The sequence below is a fragment of the Toxorhynchites rutilus genome, chromosome 2 (genome assembly GCF_029784135.1).
Source record: "Toxorhynchites rutilus septentrionalis strain SRP chromosome 2, ASM2978413v1, whole genome shotgun sequence".
Taxonomy (NCBI): Eukaryota; Metazoa; Arthropoda; class Insecta; order Diptera; family Culicidae; genus Toxorhynchites; species Toxorhynchites rutilus.
In genome coordinates this window covers 282917369-282936245 of record NC_073745.1, presented here as the reverse complement: position 1 = coordinate 282936245, position 18877 = coordinate 282917369, and the positions used below count along the sequence as shown (strand labels likewise).

Here is an 18877-nt window from a genome sequence, read left to right as displayed (position 1 = left end):
TACAAGAATCCAGATTTCAAATTCCAGACCAGACTCCATGCTTCTAAATATGGAATTCAGAACCTAGTTTCAGCTTGTAGGATCCAAATTCCATATTCTAGATTCCACATCCCTGATTGCAGGTTTCAGATTCCAAATTCCGCGCTCCAAAATGTGAAATCCAGAATCAAAATTTCAAAGTATGTGTTCTAAAGTCTGAAATTCAGAATCCAGATTCAAGGCTCTGTCTGGTTTCCACATTTCAGAATTCAAATTCATGATTACATATTCCAGATCGAAGATTTCAGATCCCGATCTTTATGTTCTAAAATCTGGAATTCAGATTCCATATTCCCGACTCCAGTTTGTGTAGTACTTGTTCCAATATAAAAAAAATCGTAATTCAGACCAGTCACTAGATAGAAGATTTCTGATTGTTTTTTTTTCAGATTGATCACATTTCCAACATAGATCGCAGATTTCAGATTCAGGATTCCAGACTCCTGAATCCGTGTTCCAAAATCTCAAATTCCAGATTCTATGTTCCAAAATATGAAATTCGTAATTTAGATCTCACATACAGGTTTACCAGACTTAACCAGACTCCAAGCTCTATACTTCAGATTTATTATTCCAAATTCCAGATTTAAGAATAGGTTTCGGATTTTGATCTGATATTTACAATTCAGATTCCAGATTCCAAATTTTAGATCTTAATTACTTTTTTTCCAGATTGCACAGATTCCTGGATCTAGATACCAGGTGCTGGATTCCACATTGATATACCAGATTCCAGTTTCCAGAATCCAGATCATTGATTCCAGATTCCTGTGTCTGTGATCCGAGATGCTAGATCCAAGATACCAGACTCCGTGTTCCAAAATCTGAGATTCAGATTCCACAATCTAGATTTAAGATTCCAGACTCAAACTTTAATATTCAAGATATCGAATACCAGATTCCAGATTCCGTGTCTCAAAATCTGAAATTCAGATTTCAAATTCCAGTTTCTAGATTCCAGATTTGCAGAGTTAAGATTCTGAATTCCAGATTCCACAACCTCGATTCCGAATCTTTTTTGTTCAAAAATTTGAATTTCAGATTCTCGATGCCAGATCCAAGACTCCGTATACTAAATTCTAAAATTCAGATTTCAGATCCCCGATCAAAGATTCCAGATTTTCCGAACCGCCTAAAATTGTTCTTTTCTAAGTTTTCTCCCGATGCAACTGTAGAATGTTCTCCAATTTATTCTATAATTCTAATTTGGGTGAAGATGAACTTCCCGATTCAAAGACAGCTTGAATCTGACTACCGTTTCTTATGTGATGATGAGTTATACGTACAAATCGAATCTTTGTTTTGTATATAAAATGTGCTTTTTTTCACCTGAAAATTCATAATTATTTTCATAACAACGAAGCTCAAATCCAAATGTTATCAGCTTGATTCCAATTGAAGAAATCAACACCAATTGGACAAAATTTCCACTGTAGAACATATGCGTAATCTATTTTTATCGAATATTCCTTTTCTATTTTTATTTTTTTTTATTTTTGAGAAACGACGTTCCAGAAGCATTGCGATCATAGAGTATCTTTAGTAAGTTTAAAGGGAAAAGATTTCATTAATAGATATATTCAATAAACTATAAGGATTATGGCTCTAATTCGGGACCTCTAATTCAGAATAGCCGTATATTAGCATACTGGGTACTGGAAGTCTGACGACAAACGGAGATTGAAAAACGATGAATTTGTATCAATAGATGTCCGGATAGCAATGGCACGGAAAAAATACATTAACATCCATCAAGCGTTGCGGATAATGAAATGTGTAAATAGAGTTATAGTTTTTATTTTCTGTTGAACACCAAAAATGGACAGAAACAAAACAACTTGACGCTTCTATCGTACCCTATATGAGTACTTGTAATGCTTATTAAAAGTTGTAACTTTAACATTCTAAGAGGCCTATATTTCTTTCTTCTAGCATTATATCTGTCTTATATAAGCACATCAAGCATAGAAGCATGTATTCAATGTTTTATATCAGCAAATATTGGGCTATTTCATAGTGCTTACTGGTAATTTGGGTTCCTGAGAGTACTAATCTTACATTTGTATGAATATTTTTACTATTCGGATTTATTATTGATCAAGCTAGAAAAGTGTTCTTGAAGAAGCTTTAAAAAGTCACAAAAAAACAAGGTTTTTCTTTTCATTTTCGTTATGTTTAACCGAAAATATGGAAGTGGCATTTTCGAAAACTAAACCTGTAGTTGGGAAATGGTTTAAATCTTATTTCCATGCATGAATTTGTTTACGAATTTACAGACTTCCGAGTAATTCTAGTCATTTCCGGTGTTGTCGTTTGCTCGGATTTTTTTTTGCTGAGTGTGTTTGTTAAAATAGAAATTCGCTGTACTTTTTTTTTCAAACCTGTTGTCTTTCTGTGTGTTTCTGATATGGGACGAGATTCTCGTTTCGATTTTATTCTTACCTGTAAAGAAAGAAAAAAAAGCAGTTAATAGGCGTAATAATATTTTTGTTATATAACTATTTGAAGAAAATTTTTTGCAGCGCCCTTACGGCATTGTTTCAAAACTCTCCCTTCATTTTATAAGAATTTTAAACGTAGCCTAACAATATTCGAGTGCGCGTCAGATTTTTCCTCTTGTGTCAGCTTATTGTCATTGCGAAAGAAAGTTGAAACAGCCATGGAGCGCCATGTCGAGCTCGGAAACTATGATCTATGTTTGGTATAGCAAAAAGCTTCTCTAGCTTCGTTAGAGTGCAACAGATGTTTCGAGAAAATCCCAAATAATATGCTTCATAACACGCTTCAAATTGAAAATTCGTAAACTTCTCACCTCCGATCGAATGTACCAAACATGACCAAACCTAATTATCCCACCGATGCACACCAACATAATTACATTCAGTGCAAAATTTGTCAACCGGACCGAGTGAGACTGATTCAATTTTCTCGAACCATGATATGATACCGTCATCCGGACGGTTCTTGTGGTGGCACCACACGCTTTTACAGCCTGCAAAAGTTGCGAAAACAACGTTAAAAACTATGACTTTCCGCCGCTCGGCTCACTTCCCAGTACGGTCAGGAGCAAATTGCCACCGACACGGAACGAAGCCGATTCCCAACTCTGCCACTCATCTCTCTGACCATCATGAGTCGCCCCCGAGGGATTATATCCATCCAGTTGAAGCAAACATTTTGTGCACCGCACCTGCTACGAGGATCTTCACATCACAGAGAGTGCCTGTGAACCGTAAACCGAACAAAGTTCATCGTCCGCTAGCTTCCTCCTCACGCAAAAGAAAAGCAGATTCCGACAGTTCGAAAACTTTGAACGACAACAAAAGGAAATTCTCCGACAGTGTGAATGATTTTCGAAGGTGTGGAATCCTTTTGTATTTCTCATTCAGACAGATATTCCCAATTAGGAAACTCTCGGAAGTTGAAATATGTTTGTACTGAGTGAAAATGCCGATCATCAGAGGGAGGAGGAACGAAAACATATTACGCATTTCTCGGTCCCGAAATGCGTATTGTTTGTTTTTGTTTGTCTCGATTATTGTTGGTATGATTAGCGTCGTTTTGAATTATTGAATTCTCAAACAGTACTTCGACAAATTGCGCGCTCGCTCTCTTTGTGAGAATGTGATTATCCCCTGTAGTCATTCCACGAAATGAGATACCCGGGATATGGGAAAAGTTTTATGAAGTACAATATTTTAGTCGGTTTCGTTCCGGCGGACAGCAAATGCTGAAAGTTAGAAGAGCAAGTTTTCTCTTCGCAATCAAGGTAGAAACAGCATAAAAAAATAAAGAAAAATGACGGCAGAAAAGCGCTTTTTGTTGGAATATTATCCTTAGCATGGAAAGCAATGGAGAAAAATTATCACAGCATGTCCTCCGGGAGCGACGTGAAGAATTCGGGCCATAGTTGGACCAAACACGGTTGAGGGATGTTGATAATTAGAAACAAGTTCTGTCGGTCGGTCGGTTCCCAACTGGGATACAGAGAATGGAAAAATCTCTAGCGGGAACACACATATTATAGAGTATTCTATAAGATACATTCTGGCTCTATCTCATAAATAATATTCATAATATAAATAATTATTAATAATAATAATTAATACTAAATAATATTAATAATATTAACGGTGAGAAGTATGTCGGAAAGGTTCTATGATTTTTGTTATTTTAGTTCAATTGAAAAACTCGTAAACGTAAGCGACAACCACGCATATTTGGGCAGTCTAGTGGTGCCATCTATCGACGGCTGTTCGAATTGAAAGAACTTTTCTCATTAAATATGACATTCCACCACACCTTAACTTATTCGCACTGAGTAACTCTGTATACCTCAATATAGCACTCTTAAAAAGAATGATGTGACGGAACCATATAGAATTAAAAAGGAAAAAAATGTTTCTGTAAGTTGGATTTCTTCAATATAAAAAATAGTAAAAAGGAATCCGTTATTTTTCCAATAATTGGAGGCTTTATTTGGTATAGATAGAATGATCCGACTCAGTAAAAATATGCACAGTTTTGCGCGATGAATTGTTGTTATTTTGAATGTAATTCCGGTTTGCCTTCTCTTCGAAACCCTCATCACAACATGTTTATTTTGAGACGAATTTTTATAAGCAAGATCATTCGACGTAGATAAGAAAAGATTCTCATGAGTTGGTGGCAGGTCTAAACTATAAGGCAAATGCATAAGACCCTCCCTTCCAATCTCCCAGTAACTCACACCAATATGCGTGGCATGGCGCTGTCCTGAATGGTTGCGTGAAGAACACCTTTTTTGTATCTAGTTTATTTTATTTAGGTACTAGCTGACCCGGCACACTTCGTCCCATCCAAAACTTACTTTTTTTATACCTTCAAACATTCACGTTTTCTAAATAAGCGAACGTTGATGGGTCCAACCGCAGAACGACGTTCATTGATTGATTTTCTAATTGACCATTTACAATTTCCTTTTCTATAAATTTCCTAGTACATATGCCAAAATTGGTTGCTTTTGCATGATTAGTTCTCGACTTATTCAATATTTACGACTTAAACGACAAAGCTATTACGCAGTCGCTAGGATATAAATAGTGGATCTTCGCTGAGGCAAATTGTCTGTCTGTTTCTATTCTCAAAGCAGCGAACTTGTCTGCTCAGTTTGCGTCATCACAAGAGTTTCGTTCCCCCTCGAGCTACCAAAGATACATGTTTGGTTTAGAATGTACCTGGTGTGTTTTCGTTGAGCGAAATTGTTTGTTAAGGTGCGATACAATGCCAACGTTACGTCAACTATTTCCTTGGATTTAGATTGCTGACGTCGACGTTTTTGATACTATAAAGGGCGGACTGGATTATATACAGTCCCCGATTTCATTTCACTGTATACAATGGAATAAAAAAAAATATATTTATTTTTCATAAACATATTTTTTTTACCTTTCTCTTTTCACGCATATGTTCGAATTGCAACAATGACACAGTTATTGATTTTTTTTTCTCTGTTTCGGCTCTGTTTGCTGACTCTAATTCAAAAATTACGCTACCTAGACCAAATTTGTTGTATCCATTTGAAGGATGAGAAAATATAGGATATAGTTGTAACCAGTGTTGCCAAACATACAAATTTATGTGGAAAGGTATGGATTTTTTCGTTATTTTTGGTACAGATTCTGTACGGTACAGAGTACAGATTTTCGTCAAAAAGTACAGATTGGTACAGATTTTTCCCGCGTGTGAAATTTCTTACATTTGATGAAAGCAACATTTAGGTACATAACGACTTTTACGCCGCAGTATCGCTTGGTGCTGCTGATATAAATGGATTGGAATGGATAATGCAAGAGTTGATCTCTTTCATAAGGGCGACACTCGTTTCCAGGGTTCTATGATGGAAATACACAAGATCTGGAGAATGAATTCCGTACCCTGAAAGTGAAATTACTCCGTAAGGAAATCACAATTTCAGAAAACGAGCATTGATGGTCAAAAATTTAATGTCTAGAAAGCACGCATTTTCGGCACCTCGATGCGTTATTTGTATCGTTCTCACTGCGCCTCACTCCTCGGTATTTTTTTCTGAATATGATCAGAACGAAAATAAGGTTCGAAATCGGCTCAGCAACGATACGATGAACACTATTTTGAGACCAAAAGATTTGATTACACATTGTAGCTTTGTATAAGCATCATCAAACACTCGAATAACTAGCAAATGTAAATGTAGAATTTGTAGTAAATAAATGAGTTTTTTCGTTCTCATACAATATAGTTGTTCTACAACCAATATTTTCGATGGTACATACTTTTGAAGGAAAAGTACAGATGAAAAATATTTTTAACCCCTCTGGTACAGATTAAAATGTGGCAACACTGGTTGTAACACTTTCAAATTAGTAGATTTATGAAAAATTTTGAAAATGAAAAACTTAAAAGTGATTTTTAAGGTGTTATTCTTATTTTGTCCAAAAAATGCATAATAAACTTGAATGTTTCTACCAGCCAAATTAAAGCTCTCTGATCGCTCTACAATTCGTTCTTTGACACCCAGCTTCTATCTTTTTAAATTTCGCTGCAATATCATTTTAAACAATTCCAATTCATGAATTTCAAACTACAATCTAGAAAAATCACGATTTTTATTTCACTGTACTCAGCCAAGCCAATTAACTTTCACTTTAACGTTGAAATATTTCATTTTCGCTTGAAAAAGGCCATATTTGAAACCAAAAAAAATGTTTTCTTTAAACTGTATATACAGTCATTCCGTGCCAAACCGATATAGTGGTTCTCAGGTTTTCGCGAAAAATGGTATTTCTTTATCCCAAAACTTCAGACCCATATTTTTTTCATTTTGCCATTATGAAACAAACAAATGAGCAAAAAAAAAATGCTATTACACAGTCTCTCGCCTGCCGACGAACAGTCAACACATTTTTTGAAGCAGTTGTCACACACAGTGTTTTTGCTTGATACGAGGTGTAAGAGCAAAATCACTTTGGAGGATCGATAGCGTTGTGAACCAAATATCGATGCGATTCTGTTCGCAAGTTCAAATCCGAGGCGGAACACGATCGAATGATACAAAGCATCTGATGTATGCCGTCTGGTGGAGAGCACTTGTGTGTTTAAATCACTCGCACACATTGTTGTTGTTTTCAACGAGTTGCCAAATAAAACGTCAAATAGATTAAAACGGTTATCAGTAATCGGTTTTATGTCTTGGGTTCACGTATAGTTTCCCCCAATCTGAATTGTGTTAGCGATTAGAACATAGTAGAGTTTATTTTTATTGTGGAATTGGATATGTAAGTCTTGATAGGTCTTGATCGAGAGAGCGAATGTTGTCGAGGAAAGAAGGCCCACGAGCGATTTCTAAAGGATCAAACAGACAACCGTCAGAATGAACGGATGGGCTACAACCTGAAATTCATTCAACGGGTCAAATGTTTGATTAAACCGGAGATTAGAACAGTTAGTCTGACAAATTCGGCAGTCAGGTTACAGTGAGTTCAGAAGATGCTATGGGATAGCTTGACGGGACAGCAAGCTTTTCTTCCTGTGACTTGGCTAAACTTATTACTACAAGTATGCCCAAAGAAACTTTTGAATAGATGGAACTTAGTGAAATACCAGTATCACAAAGAGGTGTGTCCATATCAGTTAAAAAATGTTTCAGGTGCGTGGTTTCCTTTCACATTAGTGATTAGTGGATTAGTGAAATAAAAAAATACGTGGTTATTTTTTATCGAATGGAATAAACATACGAGGTTTGACCAAAAAAATGTTCGATAGGTAATTTGTTCATGAAGTTACATAATTGTTGTTTTCTTCCTATTCAACGGCCAATTTGTCAGTGACAAATAGTCGCAACTGTATAAAAGGAAAAATTCAAGCTCCCCAATTGATTCCAGTTATTGGTTTCGCAAGATAAGTGCTTTCAGAAGAGTTGGAAAAAGATCCTTTTTCTATGTAAAAAGAAAATATTGTCATCACAATGATGGTTTTATTGGGTGTTTGTGGCCAAATGTGTGGCGAACCCCACATATGAACACATTGCCGCATATGTCCTATTAACAATATTCTATTTATTAACAATTTCTAGATAGGCGTTTTCAAAACTAGAGTTCGATGAACTAGGAAATTTAAAGCCCTTATTAAAGCAAACCAAAATAATTACAGTTTTAAACTCCCGAATGCAGTGGTTTCCATTTTCGCATAATCTGACACCAGATTCAGAAGTCACAATGATTTCAGTCTAGAAAACGTTTCTAAATGCAATCCATCATTCAGAATTAAGTGTAGATTTTTTTTTGTATTTTCATTCAAAACTCGCATTGCGGGTTCCGCAATATCGTAAAGATTCGGAATTCACCAGAATCAAACATTTCCATTTTCATAAAACCGACATGGAACAACTAGGTTATAATGTAGAAAATTTACTCAGTATAGCTTATACATTTCAATATTTTTTCGAGGATTATGTTCCAATAATACAACCAAAAAAGCTTTGAAATGTTTGTGTGTATGGGAGCAGACATCTCTTTCTTTAAGACTGAACGTCAGCTTGGGATTGTACCCAAGAAGGAAGTCCAAACGATGTCAACGGGGATCGAATCAAGGCCGGCTGGTGTGTAAGGTTGTTTTACACGACCACGCTATCCACATAGCCACTGGTACTGTTGCATAAATGGGTGATAATATTACGCCTCATTATAAAGTGAAGTTGGAAAGTGTTTTCTAAGAGTAAACTGGAGAGCATAAACGTGATTATATATCTATTTCGGTCCAGGCAAATTATGCGAAAAGCTGTAATGCGTGTTTATTTTCAATGTGTCTCTTGTTTCGCTTGCTGAAAAAAAAGAAAAAAAAGTGGTACATTTTCTGTTTTTTTAGGATCATTTAATATAATAAACCGGGATGCCACAACATGTGCTAAAAATTAATTTTGGGTGTAGAAATGGTCAAATCCAAAGTTACCTAATTTTAGATAGCTGTCTAGAAGAAATCGAGGCAGCAAGTCGACGATTCTACATGGAATAACTTAGCCGTTATTCTCCATAACGACCACAACTGTGATATGGACGGAAAAAAATTATTGTACTTTAGACACTTAGGTCATGTGTCATGTATAAAATATATCACAAAAAAAAACAATAACAGCGTTAGGAAGCAACAGGTTTATGTAAATATAGTCAAATCACATAATGTACGACGAGCAAAGGACATCAAAAAACACTCCAACTGTCGTCAGCCATAAACCTTATCTCTAAATGTGACACATTTCCGAAATAATGTGTACCACTCGTTGATTTCTCGAATCACTGGTGCTAACGAAAGTAGTCACATTTTCGAATCACTCGACAGTTTCTCACCAGTCATTACGTCCGATCTGGCATTGCACCGGTCTTGCATCCCCCAGACGGGTCGATATTCGTAGTGCACACAACTGTTTTTTTTTCCGAGACCTTACTCTCAGCAGACCCATAATTAAAACGCTGGTTGGAACTGCTGGCTGCTCCTGGGCTCACTATAGTATCCGGGAAAAGGTGATCGCACTTGAACAAACACTACTCTCCACCAGAACGATGATGATGATGATGATGATTGTGCGGTGTGCATCGAAATGAAAATCATAAATATTTTTCATCCCACCTTTGAGGATTGCAAATTCCGCCCACCCCACCAGCCTCGCCATCCTCACGCTAGCGCTCCAAAAACTTTTTTAGCGCGTAGAATGCAATGAAGCGCATCGGCACGGATTGGCGCTTGTGTTGTGTAGTGGGTCGACTACAGGAGAGGCCCGAGAGAACAAAACATTCAAACCCAACCTTAAGCCCGTTGAGGCAGGCTACTACTACCACGTGATGTGCGCTACAACAGAGCAGCTCGACGGTGCTACCTTCGGTCGGGGTAGATTCCATTTATTCATAGCCGGGTCTGTGGGAATGGCTCTGCTCTGCAAACAGAACAAACTTTGATTGAGACTAAGGAGAGAGTCTTTTATATTTATTCTTTTTTTTCTGTCATGTTCTATGGTAGGCGAGTCTCAATGAATACAATACAGACTGGAATAAGGTGAGACGTGAAAATTCGCCATAAATTTCCATATCGCCGAGGAATTTATTGTCACGGAAGAGTCCCTCCTCAACGACGTTTGGGTGGTATGGGATGGCTATTATCCCTTCGGCCGCAGTCTTGGAGATTAGAAGCGTCTCGGCGCCTGTCATGATCCGAATACTTGACAAGAAAAGGGGGGAAAAGTGCGTTAGATGCTTGCTTCATTCTGGTTTCAACCCCACAAAACAGGGGTTTTCATCTTTCGCCACGTTTTGGCATCTTGCAGGAACAATACATAATCGTCAACGTGATAGCAGTAATGCGCGAGTTATGAACAAGGATGGAAAACAAGGGAGCATGATGTGATTTACGATTAATCGCAAACTACACAGATCGCAATCTGTGCAAACTGCGACTAACTATTAATCCTCACCCATCATAACCAAATGATTTTCCCTTGGTAACTCTGAGTTGACCAAAGCATTGCTAGACTGAAACTAGTTCGAATAATTGAGTTACTCTCCTTCCTCGTTTTGTTTTCAACTCCTAACAAGACTTTGCTCCATGGGAATGAGTGTCTCTATGACGTACGATTCTCGCTCTCTCGTCCGGGCGTTCAATTTTTCTTTCCGAGCGCGTTTACTTCGATGAAACTGGGTAAAATAAAAAATGCGCTATAGCAGATAGGACGCCTTTAATGTTTCATGTTTCACAGAGGATTTCTCAGATGGTGTTTATCAAGAGACTACAAACAATAATCCCCCTCAAATCACTAATTTTATGAGTTAATGTAAATGCGTTATTGGCCAAGGCTATTACGACATCGAACACGTGGTCTTGCGAGATATATTTTTCCGCCTGCCCAAATACAGACCACTTTTTTCGGGGCCGAGTAAACTGATGCCTAGAAAAGACCTTGATTACCTTGAATTAATCAAAAAACATAAATTAGCGCAAATATGTCAACATGTGTTTTTTTGTGTAAGCACGTAAATATTTGCTCATAATTTTTTTGGATTGTGGCACTCTACATAATTTGTATGCAGATAGACTATCCACAGATTGTGGGGGGATGGAATACTCATACAACTCAAATGGATAATGATTATCTGCTATCACAAAGCTGAGAAATTTTTTGACGTTTTGTTTTACTATTGATTCATTCAAAAAAAAAGCTTTATTTTTAAATGTTTTCTTATCCTGAGACTGGCTCACCATATTGCACTGCTACTAAAACCGTAGGCTAACTTCAAGGATATTTTTTATTCATTTTCGGCGAATAATCAATAGAGTGCCGTGTTATGAAACATCAGAATAATAGCAAAAACAATATTACGATCATAAGGTGTAGGACAGGTTATTCCAGACGACATTGGAATATATTCCATCTGACCATCTTTAGAAAGGTTAATGACCTTCAAAGGATATATTTATCTTGGGCACATTGAATTGATGTTCATGACTTCCAGTCGGACGTTTATTCGCTCTGATAATAATTGTGTGTCGTCACAAAGCATATATTCCAATGCCGTCAGTTCACTGAAATTCTTCGCATAACGTTTGATGATAAGGTAGGATGTTGATAATCATTTGCTGCGATACCTATTGTTCCAACAGTATTCATTCGACAATATGAAGACTGAATACCTGAAATTAACCAGATTCAACCATGCAAATCTGCGGTCAAAGCAGTATGTGCACTTGAGAGATGCAACAAGTTTGAAGGGATATAAAAAAACATTAGTCGTTCGATAAATCTACTGTCACATATGTCGGAAGTCCACGATACATGAATATCATACGTCCATACTATTTCATTACATTTATTCGCAACGAAGAACGTAACCACACAGAATTGAATTAACCAAATATGTGATCCGTTTTATCCACAAAATAAAAAAGGGTCTGAAATTCAATCGAATTTGAAAGGTGTTTCGTGAAGTCACTAATTGAATTACTATTGGTAAAATTATTTGGAGAGAAATGTGAATGTTCAGAATTATTGGAATCTAAAAACGATTTTGGGCGGGATGAGATTCGCCCAAATCTGCTGGTAATAAAATTAATCAATTGCATCCATTACCCGTCTGCAGTTTATCGGGCGGGAGACGACAGCAAAATAAAATCGACACGAGACTGAGTCAGCCACTCACTGCGGTCTGTGCAATAGAGAATTAAAAATCCCTCGATGAGTGTCGTAAGATTTCAGTTGATCGTCTCTTGTTACACTTTCCGATCAAGAACTCATCATCCGCTCTATGGAATGGGATTAAACGTTTGTGGCTTGCACTCACGATAAAACTTGAGTAGTAGAAGTAATGCTTCGAGAGTGCAAGCAGTGGGGATTCCGCTCTCATATTGCTTTTTTGAGATCTTGGTAGCTCACCGTTCCAAGTATTCTCTCTGTGTACATATGAAGAATAAAAGAGCCTCGCCTGCTGGGGGTGATTTAAAAACATCCGACTAGAGGGATATACTTATTCATTGATCGTTGAATGTGATTTTTTACCATCCCTGGTTATGAATATCTCGCGCTATCCCAAGCGTAGATGAATCATGAAAAAAGAGGTGACGAAAAGTACATCGGTTTGAAGAAGAGATAGAAAATGTTCACTCAAGTGGAGAAACTGATAAAACTTCCTCGAGAAGTTTCGTCTCTACACCCTGATTCTTGAATTCTACGTTTAAGTGTGTTCGAGTACCACGTTGACTGCCGCGTCAGTCACCGGTGACTGACAGTATAAAATATGGTGATAAAGGTAGAAATTTATTTATTTTTTTTCGTAGAAATTTTACTGCTTTCGAGCAGAAATAAGTTCTTGCAATAAGAAACAATAGCCCTAATACGTTCAAAATTTGTCATCGAGTAAATTCTAATTTTCCAGTATTGTGCCTCGCATTGCTGTACAACGATATCAGCGAGTAGCCCGATGGAAAATCGCTATAGAACCGTGTGGCACTCAACGTGTTAATTAAAAGCGATTCATAGTTTTGAAAAACCATAAAATTGAGCAGATATACCTTCTGAGAAAAAAACACACCGAATAAAAAAACAGAACTCATACAAATTCGAGAAATAGAACATTAGGTAGGATTCCAGAATGACATGACGTTTTAACTGATTTTTTTTCATGTATAATTAAAATTTTCACAAAATAAACACTGTCAAAGTAAAATTGATAAAATTTCCTACAACAATCATCCGTTGGGAATTATTGGAAAGATAAAATTTACCTGTTGACAATAGTCCAGTTCTCTTTCAAAACATACAAATGAACTTCGTCAACAATAGATGAACATATATTACAATATATTCAGTTTTACAAAAAAGCTCGCAAGAACCTTTGCGAATATCGGTATTCATTTTGTGACGTGACAACACGCTCCACGCAAAAAAAAACAGGATCCACAAAGGGTTATCACGTCACAAAATCAAAAAAGTGTTTTAAATATGAATTTCACTATATTTTAGCAAGCTATATACTAATTGCTATGTTATTTATTATTCCGAATATATTCCACTTTCCTCTGAAATCTCCCCTTCCAAGGGCCCAACCAACAGGGGACGATGATCCTAGCCCGGCCGGTGGTCCTGAACCAATCCCTCTGTGTATCTTTGGAACGGTACTATCGCCGAATTTTAAATACACTCCGTCCAACTTCTATACGACCAGGTGATGGTCTTGCTGCTTTGTGTCATTGTGAACAAACAATGCTTCAATTTATATTCTAGTGTGTATGTAATGGTGACTACCATACACTGCATGATTTTCATATGTATGTGTACAAGCGCTGAATGTTTTCGTATTTTCAACTGTCAAGTTTCTATAAGACCAGTTACATATTCCGTTGTTTTAGTTTTTTTGATCAATTAAATCTGGAAAATTCCGAGGACTTTTCCTCGCGGAGAGAGAAGAGAGACAAATCGATGCATTCCACCAAGAAAATGTTGGTATCAGAGAAATTTGTCGTCGGATTGAACAATCCAATCAAGCAGTGCTCAATTACTTGGCGAATCCTCAAAGATACGGTAAGAAGAAGAGAGGTCCACGTAAATCGAAGCTTTCTGACCGGGATAAGCGGGAAATAGCTAGAACAGGTTCGAATACTTCAAAATCGCATGTGCAAATAAAGCAATATTTCAACTACTTAACTGCTCGGGTGACAATTCATCGAATTTTGGTAAAACATCATCTCATAAAGAGGACTTAAAAGGTTAAAACTCCTCATCTTACATCATCTCACCTCGGAAGACGTCTGAGTTTTGCCAAAGCTCACATGAACCTACAGTGGGACATGGTATGTTGTGACAAAAAATGTTAAAAGAATACATTTTGCTAAATACCATAACGAAGAAATCTTCAATGTATAGGTAATCTTCAGTGACGAACACAAGTTCATTTTGGATGGCCCGGGTGGTTTCAACGGGTATTGGTGTGATTTACGGATGAAGGAACAGTATTTTTCTGCGCAACCGGAAAGCTCAAAATAGCTTTCACATCATTCAAGGATTACACACATGTTCTGGAATCCTCTCTCCTACCGTTTTTGCATGGATATCGACACGAAAAAACCACATTCCAGCAATGCTTCTATTCATACCAGCAAGTAAACTATACAATGGATTAAGGATCAAAAACCTAATTTTTTGGACTGGCCGGCTCGCTTTTCAGACTTGAATCCTGTTGAAAATCTTAGGGGGGATCCTTGTACGCAGAATCTACACTGAGGGAAAATGGCACACCACGATTGAAGAACTCAAGGTCGTAATTTCGGAAAAAATGAAAAATATCGAGAAATCCGTTCAGAAGAATTTGGTAAATAGTATTCCAACACGAATTTTCAAGGTTATTAGTCGAAATGGCAAGGTTACCAATTATTGACATGTAAATCAGCCTATCGTTTTGAATTTTTCATTGATAATACTTATTAATTTTGAAGTGGTCTTACAGAAACTGGACAGCTGGAATTATCATATTTAAGCCCAATAAATAAATAAACAACTCTTTTGAACGGAATTGACGTTAAATATACTTTATTCCAAGCAGTCTACAATGTATGAATGTATCTTGTTGAAATTCTAACTGTTTGTGTTGCAACGAAATAGAATCAGGGTGGTTTTATAGAAGTTGGACAGAGTGTAGTGTTTAACAACGCTAACAATTTGGTTATATTGTGGATTTTTTAGCGTCATTCTGTGTTTTTTCATTGCTTCAAAAACAAAAATGAATATTTTTGAACTGTATGGGATATGAGTTTAATATTATTTTAGATGGCGAAAAATTACAAAACTATCCAATTTTGATTTTCTATGGTCTTTAAAAAAAATGAGCTACATAAATTTAATTTTGTTACCTTTAGTACACGGCATACCGTTACTTGGAGAAAGCTGCGATGGTTTTGAATCGACCTCCAAAAGGTTTTCCTTCGTAATTATTCAACACATTCACTCTGGCGCTTACCATAAATGGCTCACACAAGCCATGCTCATCGGGCGGCGCTCACTACCGGGGGAACGCATTTGATTTTGCTATCAGACACTTTTGTTTAACTCTATGTATTTGCATCTAAGTGTGCATATGCGCGTACCTGTGTAAGGACGTGTATGTTTACGTGTTGACGATGACGTTAGCGTTGACATTTACGTTGATTGTGGGATTCCATTTTCGGTCTTTCACGCTGGAATAGATCGTATACTTTTCGTGACGTGACGACAACTACAGACAGTTCATACTTCTCTATTTGTGGACCGATCCCAACTATATATTGTAGTTTGCTAAGAGAAACCCTAGTATAAAAATGTTTGAACCGCCGTTTTGAAGAAAGGCGGTCAAAAATCTTTTCTCGTCTTACCTTACATTTTAGAGCTTTTGTTTTCAGCAACATTGTAGAACTAAAAATTTCATGAAACTTTACTGAAGATACTCAACATCATTTTGTTCATCAGGGTTTGAAGTATTCGGCAAACTGCTTTTCGAACTCGGGAACTCTCGGGAACCTCAATTATTATATCAATTTTTACAGCGCAATTCACTCAATTTTACTCTGTTACCTTCATACTCTATCTACTATTGATGTTTATTTGCATTATATTAATTTATAAACTAATTTCTAATTCAAAATAAATAAAATTTTGATATTTTTTTTAACTTTGAGACATAGTACTGTTTTAATTCAAATTTAAATATGTTTGTATGTGCTTTTAAATATTTTTGAATTGAACCAGTATTGAGTCTCAAAATTCTAAAGAAATATCAAAATTTTATAAATATATATATATTTTTGTACCGCGGAGCACTGCTAAAATTCTGAAAAAAATCACACACATCAAAGAAGGCGTAATAACACATTCTAAACCTTCTAAATTCAACTTGCAGAGAGATCAGTAATCAGGATGTTTTTTGCTTATGACATCCGACCCTTTGATAGGCAGCTTGCGAAAACGAAAATCGAAAAAGGACCAATTGCTACCACCAACTGCAAAATAACTCAAATTTGAGATCTGATAGCGAGATAAAATCAGAAATTGATTTATAAATTAATATAATGCAAATAAACATCAATAGTAGATAAAGTATGAAGAAAACAGAGTAAAATTGAGTAAATGTAAAAATTGGTATAATAAGTGATGTTCCTGAGAGTTTCCGAGTTTGCAGTTCTTACTTCAATCCCTGACGAACAAAATGACTTTGAGTATTGATGCGCAAACGTGCACATTTTTGAAAAACTTAATGAATAAACGTGACATATTTTTGCTTTGTAACCACTGTACATCGCAATGGTGTCATTTAACACTAATAGTGTGTTCAGCAATGTTATGTATTTTCATGTTATCTAAAACTTTGTGGAACATATTGAGTTGATATAATGTGATTTAGGCATAACTTAAGTTAAAAAACTAGTTTTGAGATAGTCTCCCCAGAAAAGCAGTTATATCTCTGAAGGACTGATAGATAGGTACTATATATCTTCAGTAAAGTTTCATGATATTTATAGTTCTACAATGTTGCTGAAGACATAACCTTACTATTTCGTAAGTATAAAAAGTTAGTTTTTTAATTTTTACTGTAACTTAGTAAGAATTTATATGAAACCGACAAATTATCCGAATCAACATTCTGAACAACTTTACTGAAGACACCCAAGCTCTAAAATGTAAGGTAAGACGAGAAAAGATTTTTGACCGTCTTTTTTCAGAATGGCCCCACTGTGCAACGTTTCAAATACCTGTTTTTAAATGCTTGTTTATCATAAATGAAACCTATGTCTGCCCACTGATTTTCAAGTAAGTATTTGACCATTCATTCGACGGTATAAAGACATTGAGGATTAGTTGAGTAAGTATCTCATATATCTAAAGAAACATAAGAATAGTGAAAACTTAAAATATTGCAATTATAATTGAGGAGCTCAAATTGAAAGCGGTATAAGTGACATCATCGATTTCTCTACATCGACTCTCCCTTTTGGTCATAACTTAGCTGCAAACACTTTCCCAGTTATATTTAACAATGTGGAAGATCAGAGCCTCATCTATCGGATTTTATAGCAAACTGAAATTGGAACGTTTTTGGAATGGTGTTATTAACTAAGTTGAAAAAGAGAAATCGATCAAATCACTTACACTGTTACACTCCTTCTGAGCACCTCACTTTAGAAAAAAGCATTATTTTAATCTAATTATTCATGTTATTAGAATACATCATTTCATTAAAGAAAGATCTGGCGGTTTATGGTTATTTTAAAGCGATTAATCGTATCGTTAAAAATAATCGATTAGGTGGTAAACAAATAATTTGAAAAATTGGGACATCACTAATAAACAATTAGTTTTGTTTGAGAGTACACACCCAGCAAACATCAGATCGCATAACTTAGCATATTCTAAGTCGCATATAAAGTGAGATCGAATCATAAACATATATAATGTCGATCAAAGGATACATTATGTGCATAAAATGTGTATAAACTGCGAAAACCTCGATTTTATTTATCACTACAGATTAAGCCGAAATTCGGTGTAACAAACATCGGTTTTATGATATACAGTATCGTAAGATCGATCTATACTAAATCATATATGCATATCAGGCTGATGCAGTTGGTTAGTCGCATGAACATATAGACTGAATCAATGTAATACTGTGAAAAAATGTATTGCATGCTGTGGAAAATCGTTCAACAGAAAATCATATTAGATCGTAATTGTGGCCATATCACATCATATTGGGAATTTGACATATCAAGATCCGTGATGTCGTATGTACAGTGTCAACGTCTGGTGGTTATATGGTGATTTAGGGAAGCAAATTTATCATCCAAACAATCGCAGTTCAAATTCCATCGGAGCAATTTTTTTAACCATCAACATGACTCATTTTGTATATTTATTCCTCCCCTCCCATCAAAATTAAATTGAATAATTTCGATTTCTAAAAACATTAATATTGTCAAGTATACAAAAGGGTGTTCCTGAGGTTATAAAAATAATTATAACTTCATGAACATTTTCCGCCATTTGTTTTTTTTTGGTTGCTTGTAGTACATCATATACATGTATGACACTAGTCGTACTAGATGCATGTGTAAGTCGTACATTAAAAATATTAAATAGATATTCAGAATAGCACTCAAAAATCAATGCGAATTTTTATCTTTCGCATGATAATATAAATTCACCTAGCAAAATTGTATTTTTTTTTTTCATTTCTCGCCTTTTTTTTAACAAGCTTCATTATACAAATAACACGTTATATTTACACACACTAACTTATTCAATAGCGAAATATGT

At 35.9% G+C, this 18877-nt stretch overlaps 1 protein-coding gene across 12 annotated transcripts in view; it reads right to left on the bottom strand.

Annotated features, from left to right (window-relative positions):
- The window catches only part of LOC129764714 (supervillin), a 776186-nt gene that overhangs the window by 120868 nt on the left and 636441 nt on the right, over positions 1-18877 (bottom strand). The gene's annotated exons all lie outside the window — the stretch shown is intronic.